A 22,135-nucleotide genomic window follows, 5' to 3' on the forward strand; every position below is an offset into this window, starting at 1 on the left:
TGTTGAGTCTCTGCTTGAGACACTGCTTTGGGCTTGTCTCCTCCCAGCACGCTAAGAACATAGCAGAAGCTGTAGGGCAGATCCCTGTGTCTGAACTAACATTTGCAGGAAGGAAGCCTGAGGAACTGAGGCAAATAATGGTGAGCAGTGAGATGGCCCAGTTTGCTGATGATACTGAATTGTTCAGGGTTGTTAAAACAAAAGGGATTGTGAAGAGCTCCAAGGGGGACCTCTCCAAACTGAGTGAATGAGTAGTAAAATGGCAAATGAAATTCAATGTAAACAAGTATAAAGTGAGGCAATTTGGGGGGGGGGAAATCTTAATGTCACATATATGCTCATGACGTCTGAAGTGCTGGTGACTGGTCAGGAAAGAGAACTTGGAGTCATAGTAGCTAGCTTGAAGATGTCGGCCCAGTGTGCAGCAGCTGTGGAAAAGGCAAATTCCACGCTAGGGGTCCATTAGGAGAGGAAGTGAAAATAAAACTGCTGGTATCATAATAATTGTACAAATCTATTATACAAATGTGACTGCATTTGGAATACATTGTGTACAGTTCTGGTCACCTCAAAAAGGATATTGTAGAGTTGGAAAAGGTTTGGAAAAGGGCCACCAAAACGATCAAGAGGATGGAGCAACATTTAATGTTAACATTTATTATTAGTAGTAGTAGTAGAAATAGTAATAATAGTTGTTCTTCTTGCTGTTGTTATATGCCTTCAAGTCGATTACAACTTATGGCGACCCTATGAATCAGTGACCTCCAGGAGCATGTATTATAAACCACCCTGTTCAGATCTTGTACGTTCAGTCTGTGGCTTCCTTTATGGAATCAATCCATCTCTTGCTTGTACCTCCAGTTTTAATACAGGAGAAAATGTACCTCAGTGATCAGAAATTTGGGAAATACTGATTTTTGGAATTTATTATAGCAGACTTCACCTAGAGAAACCACAATTCCCTGTGAAACTAGGAACACTAGACTTCTGTATGCAGTTCCAATTCCTAGAGAATGAACGCATTATCCATGGGCTGGTATTCCTTCCCAAAAGGCTTTGTTATACTACTGACTCACGTACCGCTGCCCTTGTGTGCAAACGGTGGCAAGATACAGAGTCTAACTGTTTGCTTGTTCTTAGGGGAGAAGGAAAGCAGCTTTTCCAAATGTTTTTGGGAAGATCCAGCCCATTTAACGTGATTGATAAATGTCAGATATATTTTAACTTGAATAAAATGTGTGCACAGAGAGTAGATTGACTTAATCTTCTTAGTTTCATATTTGGACAATAGTAAATTCTTTAGTTAATTGGAGTAATTTTGAAATAATTTGTAAAATAGAAATATTCCTCTGGAACCAGCACATAGCAAACTTTCAGCCCTGTTGATATTTCTACTACTACAGCAAAGTTAATGGCCGTGACAACAATTCAAGAATTGTACAGCAGACTCTCCTCCCTGTCTGAGTGTGCAGGCACCAGAATGTCTCCATTGGAAAACCCCTAAACATTCTGTTTAAGCCAAAACTGGATTTAATGAGAGTCTATGAGAACTTGACAGGACTTTTATTTGTAGGTAGGAGACGTTATTCGCCTTCACCTATATCTCTTGCCAGATATGTACTTAAATGCATTCCCTCCTTTGCAAAGCTACCCCTGTAAAACACAAGGCAAATCACCAGATAAATTGCTTCAAGAGGTCTAATGATGAGACAAAGGATGGTGTGTTGTAGTGGCTCAAGGGGAGAGGGGGTGGGACTGTGTGGTTGCTTTGGTATGATTTCAGAAGTGAATGTAGCTGGTTGGAAGATAGATGGGTGCCAGATGCAGTTTAACATAGATTCAAGCAGCTGTTCTGAGACTTGGTGTTTCATCAGCTTGCAAGCTGGCGAGCAGAACTGTGGTGAGGCCCTGAAATGCAGACATGGATGCAATGAGGACAGCAGAGTAAATACAGCATTGAGCATGCGATTTTAGCCTAGCAGATTAAGTGACGCCTAGTCAGATTTCTTAGAGGTTGCAAATCAACATACATATTGTTAGTGGAGCTAAATTCAACAAAGTTCTTTGGCTGTGTGTGTGTGCATTTTGAAAAACACATATTTTTGTCAGTTAAGTCCCAGCTGGCTCTTGGTTTTTCTATTGTAAAAGCATGTCCACAATGATGCCCTCTTGTAAGCAGCAAGAAATACTAGCCCGGGTCTTATAAGCTTGTGCCTTCAGTGTGCAAAGTCACATTGGTTGCAAAAAGGGAGTGACAGTCTGATACTACAGGCAATGCATGGCTTTTTGTTCTTGACTTTGTTTTCTGAGATGTGTATAACTCGCTCTTGCATTTTCTGCCTGCTTCTCTCCATCTTGCCATGCACTGACCTTAGTGGGCTGTAGTGCTTTGACTCTGTAAGGCTCTTGTTGTTCTAAGACCTGTATGTAAAAGTTGCCTTTTGATATTTTTCCACAATTCTAATGGAAGGGCAGATTTCAGAATTTCTCAGAGCTAAAGTGCCATCTAATCAAATTACCTTTCCTGAAGCTTGGTACCCCATACCTTAAGTTTTTCTATGCTCACTGGTTCAGCCTTGAAATTTCCAAGGAAATAAATTCCCCACAGCCTCCCTTAGCAGGTTGTTCAATTGCTGAAGGGCTTTTGTAGTTAGGAATTGCTTCCTAGCACTAGACCAGTCTTCCTTGTTACTATAATTGCAACTTATTTTCTTGTGTTCTGTCCTTACGTTTGGTGAGTAGTTGCAAACTATGTATATATTTTTCCTTTTTAGTCCCCTCCCTGATTTGCCTTCTAATAATAGTAAGTGTTCAAAATGCTTCACAAATGTTAGCATTTATAACAACCTTCTGAAGTAGGCCAGTCGTTGCTCCATTGCTGCTGAACCTGGGGAGAGGAGTTGGTGCTGAGGCTAAAACAGAGCAGCTTGCCTAAGACCATCTAGTGAGTCCTTGGCTGAGCTGAGATTCAAATGTTGGTCTTCCTCTTGGAATACAGGTTGCATTTGAATGTAATGATATGCTGGGGTTTATTGTTATGAGAAGGAGCCTAGGTAATCTTTGAGCTATATGCTCCCTCCTCATGCTCCTTTGGCACAGCTATGAGATCAGAAGGCTTCACTTCTGTTTTTGATTACCCTTAGTTAGATGTTGTCCAAACCTGGTGGTTAGATTTAACTGTAGATATGCCAGCTTCAAACTTTGGATTCTGAAGTTGTCTTGTTTCAATAAAGCATAGTTAAGATTAACTACAGTTTAAGACTCAGACGGAACACTAAACTGCTGCTGTGCTGGAGTGGGGTGGGGGTGGGGAGCATACAAACTGAAGCTCACCTGGGCTTCCTCCTGTAATGATACAGTCTCAGGGCTCATCCAGACGACTGTAAAATGTGTGACATGATCGCTTTGTGTTTTCATTATTTTTTGGTTGTCCATATGACGCCTCGCGCTTTTGCGCATTTTCACACGGTTAAATCCGCTCCTGCAATACCGCAAATCATTCGATTTGCTTTTTTAAACTGGGAATCATCCGCTGTACCTTCAGGCGCTCGGATGCAATACCGCGGACTTTACAGCTATGGGCGGTTTTTGGGCGGTTCCCCATATCCCCTCATTCTCAGCCAATCACGTATTTCCACTGTTGCGCATGTGCGCGAATGTCCGAGGAAAGCCTGGGAAAAAGGAACCTATCAGAGCAATGGTGTGGTGTTGGGGACCCCCCTGCAACTTCTACTGCACAGATGCAAAAAAGCGCATTTGCGCAGAAGCAGCAACAGCGGTTAATTTTTAGCCAGCCTGCAAACTGGGCAGCCGCTCAGGGTGAGATCTGCAATTGTGGTTATTTGTAAACTTTTTCAAGGGAGAAAATATTTATCTTTGCCTAACCTCCACCTCCCACCCCTCACCCCCCACATCAAATGCCCTTCTTGAACGTATTGGTCTTTGCTTCCAGGCATCCAGAGTCGAGGGAGAGGGGAGGAGAAGAGAAATAGAGCCTTTCCTCTTGGATTACAGACACTCAGGCACCCTTAGTCAATTTCGCTTTCCTGCCTGCAAGGCTACTCTCTTTGAGTCTTGTCAATTTCAACCACAGCCTGCAGGTTCTTGCAGCCCAGCTGAGCTGAAAAGCATACAGCCGCTTTTGCGAAATATGGCAAATACAAGCAAAAAACCCACAGGAATTATTGGCATATAAGTGGTTTGCTAGAGCGTCTCAGCCACCCACAACCATAGAGACTGGTGGTGTACCTTCCTAGACATGACACATCGTTACTTGCTGTTCTGGAGAAATAAGTGGAATTGCAATCATGTGTATCTCCAGAAACGTTAAAGGTAGAAAAGCATACAGTCGGTTTTGTGAAATATTGCAAATACAAACAAACAAAAATACAGGAATTATAGGCATATAAGTGGTCTGCATGTTTCTTTTATCAGAGGGAACACCGCAAAGCCTGTGCTGGTCGCTTCAGCGCAGATTGACACAGCAGCACGCGGGGCTGCTTGCCCGCATTCCCTGCCCGAGCCAAGAGCGGCCACCCGTGGGGGGGCTGTTTGCTTCCCTTAGGGGCAGCATTCCTGCCGTCAAGCCACATAACGGTCCGGGGCTGAACTCTGCAGTGAATGAGCCCAAGGGTCATGGGGGGATTCGCCTGGTGATTACAAGCGCTGATCCCTTGCACTGCCCACAATCCCCCTGGATGGTCAGGGGTACCTGGAGACACCCCCACCCCGCTGGCGCTGCTCCAGAGTGATGAGCGATGAGGAACTCCATTACAGCCACTACTACCAAACCATCAGGAAATTCAAACTTTCGCGCTCGTACGTTCAAGCGCATGCACCTTGTTGTGCTTTGTTGCAAAGGGGGAGAGGAGCATACGTCATATTTCTGCGGACCAATTGGCTAATAGGGAGGAGTGTTATGGGCGGAGCTGGGAAAAAGCGAGAAGAAGTATGGGTCCTCTCGCTGCGTGTGTGGGCCCAAAAAAAGTGGGTTTTTTATTGGGAAAGAGCGAACAAACAGGCAGAGTGAGGACTGTCAGATGATGAACCAGATATGGAAAACGTGGATTATCCCGCTCTGTTTGGATGAGCCCTCACAGTTGTATTCAGAACAAGGAACATCATGACAGAAGAGCATTTCAAAAGCCAGATAAAGATATCAGCCAGAAAACATCCTTAAAAGCCTGGGTTCCACTGGGCGACATATGTGAAGATGCAACGGTGGTGGGAGAGTACAGCTTCTTTTCCATTCCTCAGCGTCTGGCAAGAAAGCTAATAATGGTCACTGTTTCAGATCCATTCTGTGTCATGTAAGACACACTGAAAATATACATATGGATGCTGTTTGAGTGTTGTGTGGTATAATGTGCCAGTATTTAATATCAGTGTTCTGTATATCTAGACTTCTGTGTCTGTAGAGTTCATGGTACCTTCTAGCCCCCTGACAAGATTTCAGTGAAGTTGCATTCTATATTCAGGAGATGATGGCTTTATTTAGCAAGTTAAACATACCTCATTTACATCAGTTTGTGCACAAGTGAATTGTGATCTAATCATCTAGAGATGTGAGCCATTTTGTGAGCAGTAAATGTAAGTGGGGGAGAATCAACTTGCAGATTTTTCATGAATGAATTGGCTAATTAGAATCAGGTTTTTAAAAAAGTGTCTCAATTAATGCTCAAGAGCTTGGCTTTCATTGCTGGATTCTGAGGCACATGGGGAATGTATAGCCCCTAGAACAAGGGTGGGGAACCTCAGGCCAGGGGGGCAAATGCAGGCCTCCAGGCTTTTCTATCTGACCCTCGGAACTCTCTGTCCAAGCCACACTCTTCACTGGTCCTGCTTTGCACCGAAAATATTTTTTCCTAGCTGGAATGTGTCATTGAACTCTGTTAGTCCCTCTTGCATGACTGGATGGAAGACAGCAAGAGGCAGGTGAGTGTGTAGAAACTAGAATCTGTACATGTATGTGCTCTACCCACTTTTGCCTCTGGTCCTGCCCACCACTGGCATATGGCTCTCAGAAGGCTGTCTGGAAGGGAATGCAGCCTTCAAGCTGAAAAAGGTTCCCCACCTCTGCTCCAGAATTTTGTAAGCTGTCCACCTGACCTGCTGCAGTTCTTTTGTAGGTACATAAGTGCTTCCTCCCTAGTACAAGGGTTTAAGATTTCAGCCTTAAGAACCTTTTACTTTGGTCTGTCCTCTTTTTCTTTCCATGGACCATGATATGCTCCTCTATCTGAAGTGTTTTTTTTCAGTGTCAGAAAGTTAATGAGATTTATCAAACAATAATCTTGCCTTTGACCTCCATTCAAGCTTGGTCTGTTACTCTAAAACAGATTATATGAGCCACAAGAGTGGCTGTGTACTATAGTCAGCATGGATTTTTTGAATTCCACAATGTTAAATTGAAAATACCCCCCATGCCATTCTGATGCTTCCCATAAACTCATTTCAAAACAAAACCTTACAAAACTTACAGTCCTGAACTCAGAAACACTTGCTCAACAACCCTCTAACTTTTCATGGCGATACACAAAAGAGAGAGAATTGGGAGTTCAAAGTGTAAAGAGAGAGAGAAAAACACCAGACCCCGTTTGGACTTTTTTCTGTCAGAGTTCTCATAATTTGTTGAAATTCATTAAAAATCAACCATGTTCACAGAGTACCTTTAATCCTATTACTGACCTTGCCCCATACTCTGACCTTCATCTTCTTTAGTTTAAAAGTTTTTAAAATGCATGGCTGACTTTTAATTAATTTAAGAAATTTAGCATTGAACTCAATGATAAGGCCAGGCATGCTCAGTAAGAACCGACTGTCAGTGTTCTAAAAGCCAGACTCCCAGCTGCTGGGCTTGGCTAATCAGGGGACCACATCCACACCAGCCCTTTATTTCACTTTGACAGTCATGGTTTCCCCCCAAGGATCCTGGGAAGTGTAGTTTATTTAGGGTGCTGTGAGGAGACTCCTATTCCGCTGATAGAGCTTCAGTGGCCAAAGTGGTTAAACAGTCAGCCACTCTGACTGAAGCTCTGTGAGGGGAACAGGGCATCTTCTAGCAACTCTCAGCACTCTTCACTAACTACACTTTCCAAGATTCTTTGGGAGAAGCCATGGCTGTCTAAAGTGAAATAAAGGGCTGGAGTGGATGTGGCCAGGGACAGCTTTGGTTTAAATTTGGGTTGGAGGCTACATTATTATTATTATTATTATTTATTAAATTTATTAGTCGCCCATCTGGCTGGATGTCCAGCCACTCTGGGTGACATACAAGATAAAAACAATACATTAAAACATTAACATTTAAAACCATAACAATAAAAACCTAACCCACCCCAAAAGCCTGCCTGAAGAGCCAGGTCTTCAAGGCCCGGCGGAAGCTCATCATAGAAGGGGCATGGCAGAGATCATTTGGGAGAGAGTTCCACAGGGTGGGGGCCACTATTGAAAAAGCCCTCTCTCTAGTCCTCACCAGTCTAGCTGTTTTAACCGGTGGGATCGAGAGAAGGTCTTCTGAGGCTGATCTTGTTGAGCGGCATCCCTGACAATGCTGGAGGCGCTCCTTCACATAGACTGGGCTAAAACTGTATAGGGTTTTAAAGGTCAAAACCAACACCTTGAATTGGGCCTGGTAAACAACCGGTAGCCAGTGCAACTCCTTCAGCACTGGAGTGATGTGATCTTGCCGGCGGCTGCCTTTAATCAGATGAGCCACCGCATTCTGTACCAGTTGCAGCTTCCGGACCATTTTCAAGGGTAACCCCACATAGAGCGCATTACAGTAATCTAGGCGAGAGGTGACCAGGGCACGTACTACCGGTGGGAACAGATGGTTGGGAAGGTAGGGGCGCAGCTGTAGAATAAAAAGGTGGGGGAAACCCTGAAAAAGAATGATACTGTTCACAAAGTTTTCCTTTTGGAAAGGAAAGGGGTTTCCCCTCTACCCAGTGCCCACCCATACTCTCTCCTCCCCTTCCCTCTCCCTCCCCCTCCCCAGCTCAGTTTCACCTATCCTAAGCATGATTGCATAGAAGTAAATCCCACTGAACTCAAAAAGCATGCAAATGATCAAACCTGCCCTCCCCTCCTCCTCCTCCCCCTTCCTTCATCCCTCCCTTCCTCTCCCCATCCCCTTCCAAGCCCCTCCTTCCCCCCTCCTCCTTCCCCTTCACTCAGTCCTCCCCCATGGTCAGTTTTACCTATACTAAGCATGATTGCATGGGAGTAAATCCCATTGAACTCAATAAGCATACAAATGATCAAACCTGCCCTCCCCTCCTCCTCCCTCCCATCACCTCCCTTTTGCCCCTTCCCCCCTTTCCTTTATCCCTCCCCTTCCAAACCCCTCCTTCCCGCTTCTCCTCCTTCTGCTCCCCTCTCTCCCCTTCCTCCTTCTCTCTACTCTCCCCTCCCCCTCCTCCCCCATGGTCAGTTTTACCTATTCTAGCCATGATTGCATGGGAGTAAATCCCACAGAACTGAATAAGCATGCAAATGATCAGACCTGCCTTTCCCCTCCTTTCCTTCTCCTCTCCCTCCTTCCTTCTTCCTCTCCTCCCTTCTTCTTCCTCCCCTGCCCACTCCAGGCCTCCCTCCCCATGGTCAGTTTCACCTATCCTAAGCATGACTGCAGGGGGGTAAATCCCACTGAACTCAATAAGCATGCAAATGATCGATCCATTCTCAGCAAACTTGCACAGGATCCCATTTCTTACCTCCCAGATTAAAAAATCAGAGAAATTCACTAATAGGCAAAAAAAAATATTGCGGTTTAAGAATGTACCTATAGCCCACAGATATTTCTATCAAACTTTAAAAAGCAAGGAAATTGGGCAGCTATAGTGAATGCACCAGGAGAGCAGGAGACCTGACTTCCTCTCTGAGATATTGGACTGCCCCACAAATTTGTCAAAATGCCAACACAATTTGGGTTGGTCTTTCACAGTCTAATCCACTTGCTGTGTAGCTTTGAAGAATTTGGTAACGTGCCTCTGAGCATATGGTGAGTGGTGGCAACACCTACCATCTCCAAAGATGGAGAACCACTTTTTTGTCTGTTTGTTGGTGTTCTTCTTACTTTGCTTCTTTTCTATAGCTGCCCAAATTCTCTACCTTTAAAAGTTTGATAGAAATATCTGTTGGCTATAGGTACGTTCTGAAACAGCAAGATTTTCTGCCCATTAGTGAATTTTAACTCAGACTTTGTTGTATTATAATGCATATCACAAAATTTGCACCTACATATGAGCTCTCTTAATGGCCAGTGGCAAGAGGCCTGTAACTTAACTAGCTTTGAAATTGTACTGTCTCTTTGCCCTTTGACAAAACAGTCTGACCTGTGCACTGAATCATGTAACTAGGAACAGTTGCTGGGAAGGAAAATTGACATTATGGCTGCTTTTTGTTAAGGCTAAATTGCCTTGCCTCAGCGTAACTTATGAAACAGAGAACATTTGTTCCAGGTTTGTTTTAAGTGATGCCAGATTAACAATATGACATGTACAGACAGATAGAGGACTTATGGACTTATTTTGGAAAAGCATGTGGTACAGCTATCATAGAATGAGACTTCAAGATAGAGAGGGGGAATCGCCTGATCAAATGCTTCCCTGCCGTAAGACATCTCTGCACATAACAGCTCTCAATTGGGACCCTTCTCCCTGGGGACAGCAGTTTTTGATGAGGGGAATATTTATTTGTGATCTCCCCCTCCTTGCATCATCGAGTGGTACCAGCTACAAAAGTAGTATAGCACCTTCTTCTTTTTCTGAATATGTTTGTTAGTGTATCAGCTGTGCTGGTTTTTAAAGACTAAAATGGTCTCCTTAGAGCTGTTAATACCTGCAGCTGTACTAAAACAGCAAAGTTTGTGCTTTTCTCTGCAGTTGCCCCATTCCGGAAGAAAGCTACAGAAAGAATGGATTGGATTGGTGTGATTTCATGGACATTTGTTTTCAAGTTTACAGATTCCCAGAAATTTTTTCTTTCTTTTGAGAATTCAACCCTGTCTTTAAAAGGCTGTGATCCTAAACAAGTCCATGGAATTTTTTCTCCTTGAAATCAGTCATCCATATCTTTTTGGACTGAGGTCTTCTCCATTGAGACTCTCCTTTCCTTTGAATATTGGTCTCTTTGGTGGGTTTTTACATATAGACAGACAGACAGACAGACAGACAGACAGACAGACAGACAGACAGACAGACAGACAGACAGACAGACAGACAGACAGACAGACAGACAGACAGACAGACAGACAGACAGACAGACAGACAGACAGACAGACAGACAGACAGACAGACAGACAGACAGACAGACAGACAGACAGACAGACAGACAGACAGACAGACAGACAGACAGACAGACAGACAGACAGACAGACAGACAGACAGACAGACAGACAGACAGACAGACAGATAGATAGATACTGCAATGATCCTGTACCCAGCTCTGTCCCACTTGCTGCTGGAAATCCTTTACGCACCCGATACAAACAATCCAACAGCCCACTGGACCACATGCAAGGTGTTTTCTATACTCTCTGCTCCTGTCTTCTGCTCTGCCAGTTCCAGAAGGACCCTTTGCTAGTTGGATGGTTTGAGATCTGCAGGAGCTGGTACAAAAATGGTGTACAGGGGTGGCCTTGGGTTGGATGTCAGTGTTAGGAGGGGTTTGTGTGCGTGTGTCTGTCTGTCCCTGAACAGGGGTTTGTTTGTGGGATTTTCTGGTCTGCTACCTCCGAATTTTACAATTAATATGATCATTTCCTGATTGTCTGCTCTGGGATTCCACTGTGAGTGTTCTTGCCTCTGCTTCATTCACACCTGTTCTCTGGGTGGTCAGCACCTGTTTTATGATCTCTTTCTGGTAAAACACTTTCCCATATTTTACCCTTTGGCGACACTCAGATTTCAGCACCTTCTCTTTGAACCCTCAAAGTTAAATATCTGAGGGAGGGACCTGGAATGATGTATTTTATAGTGCATACATATGTAAAATTATTAACTGCATTTGCATGGTTTTCCAGCTTCCTATCCAGTTAGTAGATGTAGCTGAATGTGTTTCAGTTGCAGCTGTTTGATAACAAGTACAGCCAGATGCACTGAGAGATAAAATAGCCTTAGGAAACTGTTGTAGTCGGTTAACCAACATCCCATTTCAGAAAGCAATACAGGACAGAAACTTTCAGAACAAATGAATATTTAGCATGACGGGCAGAGAAGAGCCTCTATGTGCTGTAATGCAGGGGTGGCCTTTGTCCTTGGGATGTAAACAGATAGATTTCAGTATTGTTATTTGTGGAATCTATTGGAGAGTCTGCTGCTTATGATACACCTCTTGGGCCTGGAAGCTTGTTCTTCCCCTTCCTTCTGTCTTGGTTTCATAATCTGCTGCAGGAAGTGTCAAGAAAACAAAACGAAAAAGTTTCCTTTTAGTCATGGAAGAATAAAGGTTACGGTTCGTGGGGGGAGGGTTTAACTATGGGTAACACAATTTATAAGTTTGAAGAACTGTGCGCCTTTATCATAAAAGAAGTTAATGGCAATAACCCATCTAGTTTCCAGTATACCCACATGGAAAGGCCACCAAAGTCTGTGTGGCTTGCAGATACCCAGCAAATCTGAAATGTGAGCTACCTATGAAATGTCTGTGGGGCTTAACCGATCATGCAGAAATTGCTGTTTAGACCCTTTTGATGTTACACGGAGCGCATGTGTCAATTTTGTATTGTAACAAAGTGTTTGGAATTCAGGAGGTAAAGCTGAAGGAGATGGCCAAGTGTAACTTAAATAAGGCTCAGCTGGAGGGATGAAAGCAAGTTTCAAGTATTTAATGACAGGATTGTTTAGCATCCAACAAAACTACACAATGCAATATGTTGCTGAATTTGAACAAACTTGGGACATTCCCATATGGCCTTTATTTAGAAAGTGTTTCCACTCCTCGCCTTTAGGGCTATGTACACATGGTATAACAAAACTTAAAATTCAGCACTAACATATGCAAACTGTGTTTATATTTCTTTTATTTCACCTACTGTTGGCCTGGAACAGAGCGGAGACTTCTCTGGGGCACTGCTACATCCCTGGTCCTAATTACCTCCCTAAAGGAAGTACTTCTTTACTCAGCACATAGTTAAACTATGGAATTTGCTCCCACAAGATGCAGTAATGGCCACCAGCTTGGATGGCTTTAAAAGAAGATTAGACAAATTCATGGAGGACAGGGCTATCAATGGCTACTAGCCATGATGGCTGTGCTGTGCCACCCTAGTCAGAGGCAGCATGCTTCTGAAAACCAGTTGCCGGAAGCCTCAGGAGGGGAGAGTGTTCTTGCACTCGGGTCCTGCTTGCGGGCTTCCCCCAGGCACCTGGTTGGCCACTGTGAGAACAGGATGCTGGACTAGATGGGCCACTGGCCTGATCCAGCAGGCTCTTCTTATGTTCTTAACCACTGTTCAGATTTCACCAGGCATTGTTCATGCATACATTATTCAAGCCTACCTTCACATAATTGAGGGCTAGAAACATATGTGTTAAAATAATGAAATCTGGAATTCTTGGGATGTGGATTCGGTGTTCAGAATCATTTTCTACTGTTTACTGGTGCAACTGCAGAATACAGAACCCTGCCCCCACAGTACATGTTCAGGATGCTTCAGCCGGTGCTGCTCTATGCATTTGATTTTATTTATAACGTTATTTATATACCAACCTCTTTCAAAACATCAGGCAGCCTACAACAACATGAAGGCATTTTAAAACAATACAAAAACAATAATTGAGATGACTGGCTACCCCCCCCCAATTTTTAAACAGCTGCATAGGCCTGTTGGCACAAAAAAGAATCTTCAAGAGACATTTTCTTCAAAGTCTTCAAGATTTTACTTTGTTGCTGTTACTACTACTATAACTGGGGGGGGGGCTGACCCCCATGCTTGCCAACCCCCAGCTCTCCCAAACACACATACAGACACACCGGGTCTCTCGCTCTCTCATTCACTCACACACACACAGAGGCACTCAAACTCCCCAATGCTAACACACCGGTCCCCTTCCCTGGCGTCCCACCTGCCCAGCCCACCACCACTGCTGCTCTGCCTCGACCACTTACCCTCCTCCCTATGAGGCTGCTGATGCCGCCACTATATGAGCTGCTTACGAGCCTCGCACCCCCACCCCAGGCTTTGAGCCCAGCACAGCTGCAGTTTGCCTCCCAGCCAACCAAGCTGGGCAGCGGAAGCATTCACACTGCAGCTTGCTCCCTTCAGCCACTCGCCTCGTCTGCCTGCTCCGCTTGCCCTGAACGCTTCAGCAGCAACAGCTGCACACCTGTGCTGAAGCGTTCACGGCGAGTGTGACACTTACAAAAAATATAGATGTCGGAAGAAAATGATCACCCGCCCCTTAACCAGCAGGTGCCTGGGTGGGTCACAACAAAATAAAAGACACCACTAAAAACAGTCTAAAACAAATTACAATCACAAGTACAGGGGGCTCTAAAATACGCACCTCAAGTGTTAAAAGCTGGGGTGAAGAGGTGCATCTTCAGCATATGACAAAGCTGTGCAGAGAAGATGCTAGACGTACCTCTCTGGGGAGGGAATTCCACAATGGAGAGGCTGCCACAGAGGATACCTTTTCCTGGGCTGCCACCACCTGGACGTCTGAGGGCAGTAGAACTATCTAGAGGGGCCCCTCTGCCGATCTCAACACCCGAGAGGGTCTGTAGGGAAGGAGGCAGCCTCTCAGATATTTGGGGCCTAAGTCATTTTGGATTTTAAGCACAAGCTTGAGTACCTTGCATTGGGCCCAGAAATAAACTGCCAACCAATGCAGCTGTTTTAAAACAGGGGTTATATGAGATCTAAATGGGACCCCAGCCATTTGGGACTGGTTGACGTTTCCAAGTCATCTCCAAGGGCAGCCCCATGTAAAGCACATTATTCTCCTCCTGATAGTGTCCAGACGACTGTGTGCCATGAAGATACGCCTGGCCCCAACCCTTTTGTTGTATCTACATGGCAGATAAAGGATTGCAAAGTACGTTGTACCTAAAACATGGAGCTAGTTGCTGTAGGTCTCAGTTCTTCTGACATGTCTCACATCCTTATCCAGAGATCACATCAATCTGGATCCTGTTGCTAATGAGCAGTGTACTGCCAATGCGTGACTGCAGTGCTGTGGGTAGGTGGCACACTTATATGGCATCCGGACTCATTCAACTTGCATGTTTGTACCTGTAGAGTTAACCCTTTAGGCTGGCTATCAGAGAAGAGCTTGTTAACATTAATTGTGGTAGGGAAATATGACCAGTGCACATTGGTTGGTAGAATTGGGCAAAAGCCAAGAGCCCAGAGGTTCATGCTGACATCTTGTTCTGCCATTCGTGGTCCATGCAGAAAGTCTGGAGAGATCAAAGGCACTGTGTCTTGCATTCCTCCAAGCTTCCTGAGAATCTCCTAGTAACACTGGCTAGAGCACCATTCTTTAACCTTGGGTCCCCAGATGTTGTTGGACTACAAGTCCCATTCATCCTTGGCCATTGGTTAAGCTGGCTGGGGTTGATGGGACTTGTAGTCCAACAACATCTGGGAACCCAAAGATGAAAAACAGTGGGCAAGGGAGTCATGCTGGTTCCCATGTCCTAGGCACCCATCACCTAGTGGGAGGTGAAGGATCACCTTACCAAAGATTTCTCTGTGATTGTAAGTTTGGGTGGAGCACAGAGTCGCTCACTCGCTCTCGCTCTCCATGTTGCACCCCCCTCCATGCCTTGCTCCAATAGATCTCTCGACCCAGGCACTTCCCAAGCCCTGGTGGGAAGTGAAACACATTGCCAGTAAATATTTGTGGAATTGACATCTTGGCAGACTTTCAGAGGAGGCAGGAGTGGCATCAGTTAGGGGCATTTTAGATAGGTAGTCCTTTCTCAGGGACAAGATGACTACAAGAGGGCCCTTTCAGACCTATGCTCCCAGGAAGTAAGTTCCATTGAATTCAGTGGGATTCATGCAATTAAATGTGCACAGGCTGTGCTGTGATATGCATACAGACAAAATTCATTCAGAAGGAATAACTTTGCTACGATACTATCTGTGTGTATTAGAGACTCTCATCCATGGTTATCAGCCTTTCATTCTTATCCCCACCCCACCCCACCTGCCCACCACCCTTTAATTCAGAGGATGGCTCAGAAAGCTCTTTCTGATCACTTTTTGTCGTTCTTATTTTTCTCCTTTATTCATCCTGAGTCGTGCCGCGCACAACATCCGTCAGGCAGGTAGGAGGACGAGTTGTGGGCGGATGACACTGCTGCTTTTTGGCAAGCAGGCTGGAGGCAGAGCAAATGAAGCTCAATTACGCAAATACCGGAGGCACCGAGAATGTGCCACATCACTCGTGAGTATGACTGGAGCCGACCGTGAATCACTGCTCTTGTTAAGGCTCTGTGTGTGTCAGTGCAAGTGGGCAGGGACACGGTGCTTTTTCAAATGTTAAGAGAGTTGCAGCTAACAGCTGCGAGCTTGTAAACACTGCAGATTCACATATTCTTTTTACGTTGGGGCTCTCATCTTTTCTCTCTCTCCTCTCTCTCTCCCCTCTCTGCCACCTTTTGAAAGTGCAACAGTCAAGGCCTACAACTTACAAGCAAGGATTGTTACTGCCACTTCTTCCTAGATTTTTAGTTGCTAAGAAAGAAGGAAAAAAGCTTACTAACTTTACAAATCCGCTTTCAGTGATAACAGTGTAGCTTTCAGCAACAGCTGATAGCAGTAGGCATCAGTGTTTTGCAACTGCGACAAAGACTGAAACATTATTTTTGGTTTGTAAACCAAAGTTTTCCAGAGGGATTTGCAAGAACAGCTACCAAGTTTTACTCCAAGTTTGTATTTTGTTTTCATCGTTTTTGTTGTTATCCTGGCAGCTAATTCCTGTTTGCCAAATGAAACTGACTTGTCTCCCTTGCAAATTTTCCAAGCGTACATGTTTCAAGTTTAGTCACTCAAATGGGCTTCTCCTGGCTAGGATATCTCAAAGCAGGCTTTGGTTTCTAAATGAAATTTGTTAGGAGGTTAAGTCACAATGCAGCACAAACATATTGAGTGGAAATGGATTTTGATGGTTAACTGATATTTTTAAAGGTAATTTTCATTCTAAGATTGTGGAGGACTTTGTTCCCTCCAGGAAGGGCAGGGATCAAGTACAGCATGCAGTTGCCTATGATCAGTGATGCAAAAGGATGATACAGATTATCTGGTAAATAATATGCAATGAAAGGCTTTACCTGCTGATGTGATATTTAATAGTTTACTAGTAATAGCATGCTTACTTAATTCATGTGCTTAGCTCCCTCTACTATTGTAGGTATAGGGTATGCAGCCTTTCCCAACGTTTGGGTCCCCAGATCTTGCTGGACTACAATTGCCATCATTCCTGACCATTGGCCATGCTGGCTAGGGCTGATGGGAGTTGTAGTCCTACAACATCCGGGGACCCAAACGTTGGGAAAGGCTATGCTAGAGTATAACAACCTGCAGGGTAATATTTTTCTTATTTCCTCACCTAACTAAAATCTTAGCATAACAGAGCCCATAAATGAAAACCATCCATAGGGGCTAGGCTCTGTGTTTTCCTTCCTCTTTCTCCTATTTGTACTTGTCAGCTGCTTGCAACATCCCTCCTGGGGGCTGTCCTTCCACTGCTCTGCACTACTGATGCCTGGGTTGCCACAGTTTTGCAAATTTACAAAGCAGATGCCCAGCTGTCAGACTTGAACACAGCACCGTCACATTTAGTAGCCGTATCTATCAGCTATGTATGCATGTTAACGCTTGCCAAGATGGCAGTACTGCACAGTGGCAGAAATGGGCAATGGGATATGGTCAGTTCCGCCAGAACAACTTTTATCCGCCCCTCAAAGGTAGGCTTTATCTAAAGAAGGAATGGAAATACTGTGACCCTCTAGATCAGCCTTTCCCAACCGGTGTGCTTCCAGATGTTGTTGGACCACAACTCCCATCAGCCTCAGCCATTGGAAATGGTGGCTGAGGATGATGGGAGTTGTGGTCCAACAACATCTGGAGGCACACTGGTTGGGAAAGGCTGCCTAGATGGTGGACTACAACTCCTGCCAGCCACAGCCAGCATGTCAAATGGTCAGGAACGATAGGAGTTGGAGTCCAATCACATCTGGAAGGCCACAGGCTCCCCACTCCTGAACTAAAGACTTGGGCAAAGCCCTACCATAAATACCTTCCTGACTGAGATTCATACCTGTAGCCCCAACCCAGTCCCAGAAACTGGCTTCTTCACTGAACCTTTGAGTCCTCTTCTTGACCCTCCCCTGCCCCATCTGATCCTTGTTAGTTTTCTCTTAGCCTGCTTCAATATCTGACTTCTGCTTGTTTCTTTTTTATTCTGTGCCTTTTAAAGATGCAGAATCTAATGTTATCTTTTTTTAGTGAGACCCGTTTGCTCTTGTACATCATAAAATACATACAAAAAGACCCAATTATCAAACCAAAATATTATCTGCACACATATGTTGGTGTCCTTTTTTTGTCTCTAGTATGTTGGCCCAAATGGTCATCACTGCTCTGTTGAAAATTAACACAGCTTTGAAAACAGTGCCAGTGTAGACTCTATTGAAGTCAAGAGAGATTATGAATTCATCATTGTATGTTTCTTAGCTTTTTCCATCCCATTGGATGAGGGCAATGCAAAACAATTCATCAGTCCTTTCTGATGGCCAGGAATATCCTACCTGCAGCCTGAACTAGCTTTCTTTTGCTAGAGATTCCTCACTTCCTGTTCACTCTCAGCACTTTTTGCCCTATAAGCAGGGGTGTAATCATCCAGGGCCCCAGGTGTCTCAGACCCCTTACATTTTTTGAAGTAGGGTCCAAATAGGGTCCCTACATCTTCAGTGCTTTCCTGCTAATTGGAGCCAATAATAGTGAAATGACTCTTCCCATTAGTTAGCACACTCCCCTTTAGTCTTGGTAGGGCAGCCAAAAAGGGAAACTCAGCAAAGGAAGTTCCTTACTGTATAGCATCTTGTTACATTTGCCCATGTACATGCACAGAAAATAGTAGATCTAGCTGAAAGGCAGCACATGGAGATCTGCATTGATAGTTGCAATGCATCACTAAGGGCAAGTTCTCTAAACAAATCAAAAGACAGAGTTCATTTTATTGTATATTCTTAGAAGGTGGAGTGGCTGTGAGGGGGCATGGTATGACTGTCATGAAGGGACCCTGTACTTCTGAATTTGCCACTACAGTACTGCCTACAAGGATCTTCCTGGGAGGAGATTATTAAACAGCAATTTAGTAGGGTGTGTCAAGAGGCTCCTAACTGGCTCCACAGCATGGTTAAGCTGTTGTTAGCTTTGGAAATGGATCTTCAGGCCTGTGGGTCATAAATAGTGAACAAGAGAGCATAGCTCATTACTCCTGATAGTATTTGTCCTCAATAGATCTCAACTGGAGTTAAGGTTCTGTTCTACAAACTAGTTAAACTGGGGTCATAATAGTGGCTTTCCCCAAAAGATGGTACCAGAACAGCATGGACCTGTTGTGGGAATGGCAACCATTTTGCTGTAATTCTAGGAAAAAGACCCCCAACAGTATAAATTGTACAGAAGGTAAAAAGCATTAAGCACTTTAAAGTACATTATGAATGTGTCTTAAGGTGCCAATGAAACAGATCTCAAGGTTTTCTGAGAAACTGGTCACCTTGACAGCCTCTCATATTAACTGCTGAATTTGCCTTTGGAGAACCCTAACTAGCAATCTGTAAATGAATTGTCTCTTCATTACATGTTAAGGAACAGGAACAGCTCATCATTTATTTCAAGTTGTACACAAGAATTAGCTTCCAAAAAAAACCCCCAAATCTGGCAATTTTATACTGTCATAAAACTCATAATTTCTCCATTGAGTTTATCTCCAATAAATAGCCCTAAAAATTATCATACACAATGTCAATGGATGTTTTGATATTTTGTACATCTGGAACCCAGTGTCTTCCAGAGGTTGTTGGGACTACAATTCCCATCATCCCATACCAGTGGTCATGTTGGATGGAGCTGAAGGATGCTGGAGTCCAGTGTCTGAAGGGTTCTAGGATGGGGAAGGCTGAATGGATTTTGTATTTAATTGTGGAAGTGAGGAAGGAAAGCTGGTTGCCCTGCCTCTTTTTCATCTTAATTGCAGCTGCTGCCCTTTCTCAAATTGTAGTGTTACTCAAAAGATGGACCTACCAAAGTCCCTCCAACCTGACCTAACTTCATCCATCCCGTCTCCAGCCCCCGCTTCTCTTTTCAAGAATGCTTTGGAAAGAAAAGCTTCAGTTTCAAAAGAGGTGTGTCTATTTCAGAGAACCTATTTAACCATACTAGAGCATACAGGTGACGTGGCTGAGCAGGCTGTAGGTTTGCTAGAGTGGGCAAAACTCTAACAAGGCAGGTGGGCAGGGTTTGACGGGTGGGTGGAGCTTGGGAGGTAGAACTTTGAACACCAGTACATGGGCAGGGGTTGCTGCCTCTGACAGGTTTACTGGCTTTGATGAAAAGGCAAGTAGAAGCTCTGAAAAGCAACTATTTTAGATGCAGCATGCACAGAACAAAAGGGCTGTTGTCAGCTGTGCACAAGAGTTGGTGAGAGTTTGTATTCTGCTCGTTCTCGCTCTCTGTCTTTTTTTTCTGTGGGAGTTATTTCCTGTTGTTGACTCCAGTTCTTTATTTAGAACCACCTTAGCTACTCAGCAACTGCTGGGGGGGGGGGAAGGAACAGCATGATTACAACTTCTAAAGGCTCCTTTCAAACAGATATCCTTGCTGCAACTTCACTGAAAAGGAGAAGCTTTACTTAGTATTAACAGGATAAACATTTTGCATTTGACATACATGCATTTTCTTTTGGTAATGCGACCCAAGTTCAGAGAAGAACCTAGCTTAAATAAATAAATAAATGGGGCACCTGAAATGTGTTTGCTTTTTTTAAGAGGGTGCCTGCTCACTTCAACATCGAATGGCAGGCAAAAAATATTTTTCAATAGCAAAAGATGGCTTTCTTTGGTACTTTGGTCAACACCCTATAAAAGCAAAATCTTGGGCTTCCCAAACAGCCATAAATAAGCTGTCTAGAAAAATAAAAGGCCTGTCAACTCGTGTATTCTGTTTATTGTGGAGGCCGCCCTTTTCAGCTGACACCACGGTTTCTTAGGCTACAAATACTACAGCGTTTTCAGTCTCCAAATGGCAGCAGAGGGTTTCCTTCTGCAACGGTTGCCAACAAGAGAGAGCACTTTCCAACTGGTGTCTGAATGAGTGAGCACACTTATCAAATTTGTGCAAAGTAGTTGCTCTGCATGCCCTATATGGCCTGCAATACTATTCTTCCTCTAAGGAGCTCAAGGTGGTGTCCATGGTTTCCCCGCTTTCCATTTCATCCTCACAACAACCCTGACAGGTAAATTAGACTGACAGACAGTGACTGGCCTAAAGTCACCTGGTGAGCTTCATGTCTGAATAGGAATTTCAACCCTGGTCTCCCAGGTCCTAGTCTAACACTCTAACCACTACACCACACTGCCTCTCGAGCCCACACTGAGACAGTTAAGGTTCCATTGTGACTTTGGAACCCCCAGTTTTAAACATCATGGGCTGGTATGTCACTTCATGCCTCAGAAGTGGACTTCATGAAAATGTTAAAAAGTATTGTGTGTTTTTGAGGTGATGTGGGGTGATCTCTAAGTTCTGTCTGTGGATTAGATCTGTGATGGCTTTTTTAATGCATGAAGTGATAAACAAACATATACGAACCAGCTCTTGGAGTGTTATTCAGAGAAAGAGCTGTTCACTTAACTGTACACTGAAGAATGTCTACTCAGCCAACTTCATCTGGATTGCAGGCATTACAGAAGAGCAAATCTCACAGGCTTCAATAGGATAAACTTTCACATGGTTATACAGGTATAAGTGCCACAGTTCAGTGGGGCACGTGCTAGATAACTTCAGTGGATTGTGTCCATAGGGTCTTTTTGCACAAAAAGCATTCCAAAAATGTGTTTATCTTTTGCCTTGCACTTTTGCAAATCCCTTTTCTAAAGAAACAGTGTTTAAACATTTTGTTTTAATGTGACAGGATCAGTATTCTCAGGTGTCACATCTTGTAGCAGGCAGCATAACATCTACAAAGTGTTTTTTTAAAAAACAACGACTAACCATTTTCATAAAATGGTGCCAGCATTGGGGAAGGGAAATTGTATGGCTCAAGACTAACAACACTAAAAATACCAAGTTTTACCTGGAACACTTGTGTAAGCACATTCCATGCAGCAACCTGAATAGCAATTAAATGTGCATTCTGGGACAAAGCAGTAAGTACTATCCCCACAAGAAAGGCACAATCTTAAGGGATGTCACACAGCTTTGGCCGTTTCATATGTAATGGGAAACCATGGTTTTGGGAGTAAGACTTTGCACATGTGAGGAGAGCATATAGAAAGCAATCGTTCTTGAACTAACCACAGTTTACCTATAGGTAACCCCTATTACCATTGCACTTGGAGAACTGTGGTTAGTTAATAAATTAATGTGTCAAACCATAGCTTTATCCTACTTTGTGTCCAAACTCGGGAAACTGTGGTTTCTTCTAACAGAAAACTTTCTAACAGCCCCTGGGTAAGCACCACACAAAAATAATCTACATACAATATTACATACAGTCTCATCAGTACTGGTGTTTGTTTGTTTGCTGTGCTTGTGAACACATGTGTATTGGTAACTCAGAAAGGGGAAAGATGCAAATGAATTGAAGGAACCAAAAGCAAATGGTGCATATGCAGCACACTGTACAAAATAAACGTTTTTTTATTTAAAAAATTGGAGGATTTCCTAATGCATCAGTTTTTATTCCAATTTGGAAATTGGAAAAAGTAATTTAGAATTCCAAAATTGAAGGAGAAACCCAGATGGGGAGAATTTCAGAAGAATGCCTAGCTCTTTCCAGTATTTGAATTGAGACTGACTATTTGGTCAGGAAATCCAGAAAGAACTCTGTTCAAGATTGCATGCCTCTCTGCCAGACATAAGGACACAGAAGTCCACTCGATTTCAATGTGTTTA

At 43.9% G+C, this 22,135-nt stretch overlaps 1 protein-coding gene across 2 annotated transcripts in view; it reads left to right on the top strand.

The window, feature by feature from the left end:
* Positions 1-22,135, top strand: part of SERTAD2 (SERTA domain containing 2) — a 163,431-nt gene that overhangs the window by 90,167 nt on the left and 51,129 nt on the right. The window lies entirely within an intron of this gene.

Source organism: Rhineura floridana, chromosome 4 (genome assembly GCF_030035675.1).
Source record: "Rhineura floridana isolate rRhiFlo1 chromosome 4, rRhiFlo1.hap2, whole genome shotgun sequence".
Taxonomy (NCBI): Eukaryota; Metazoa; Chordata; class Lepidosauria; order Squamata; family Rhineuridae; genus Rhineura; species Rhineura floridana.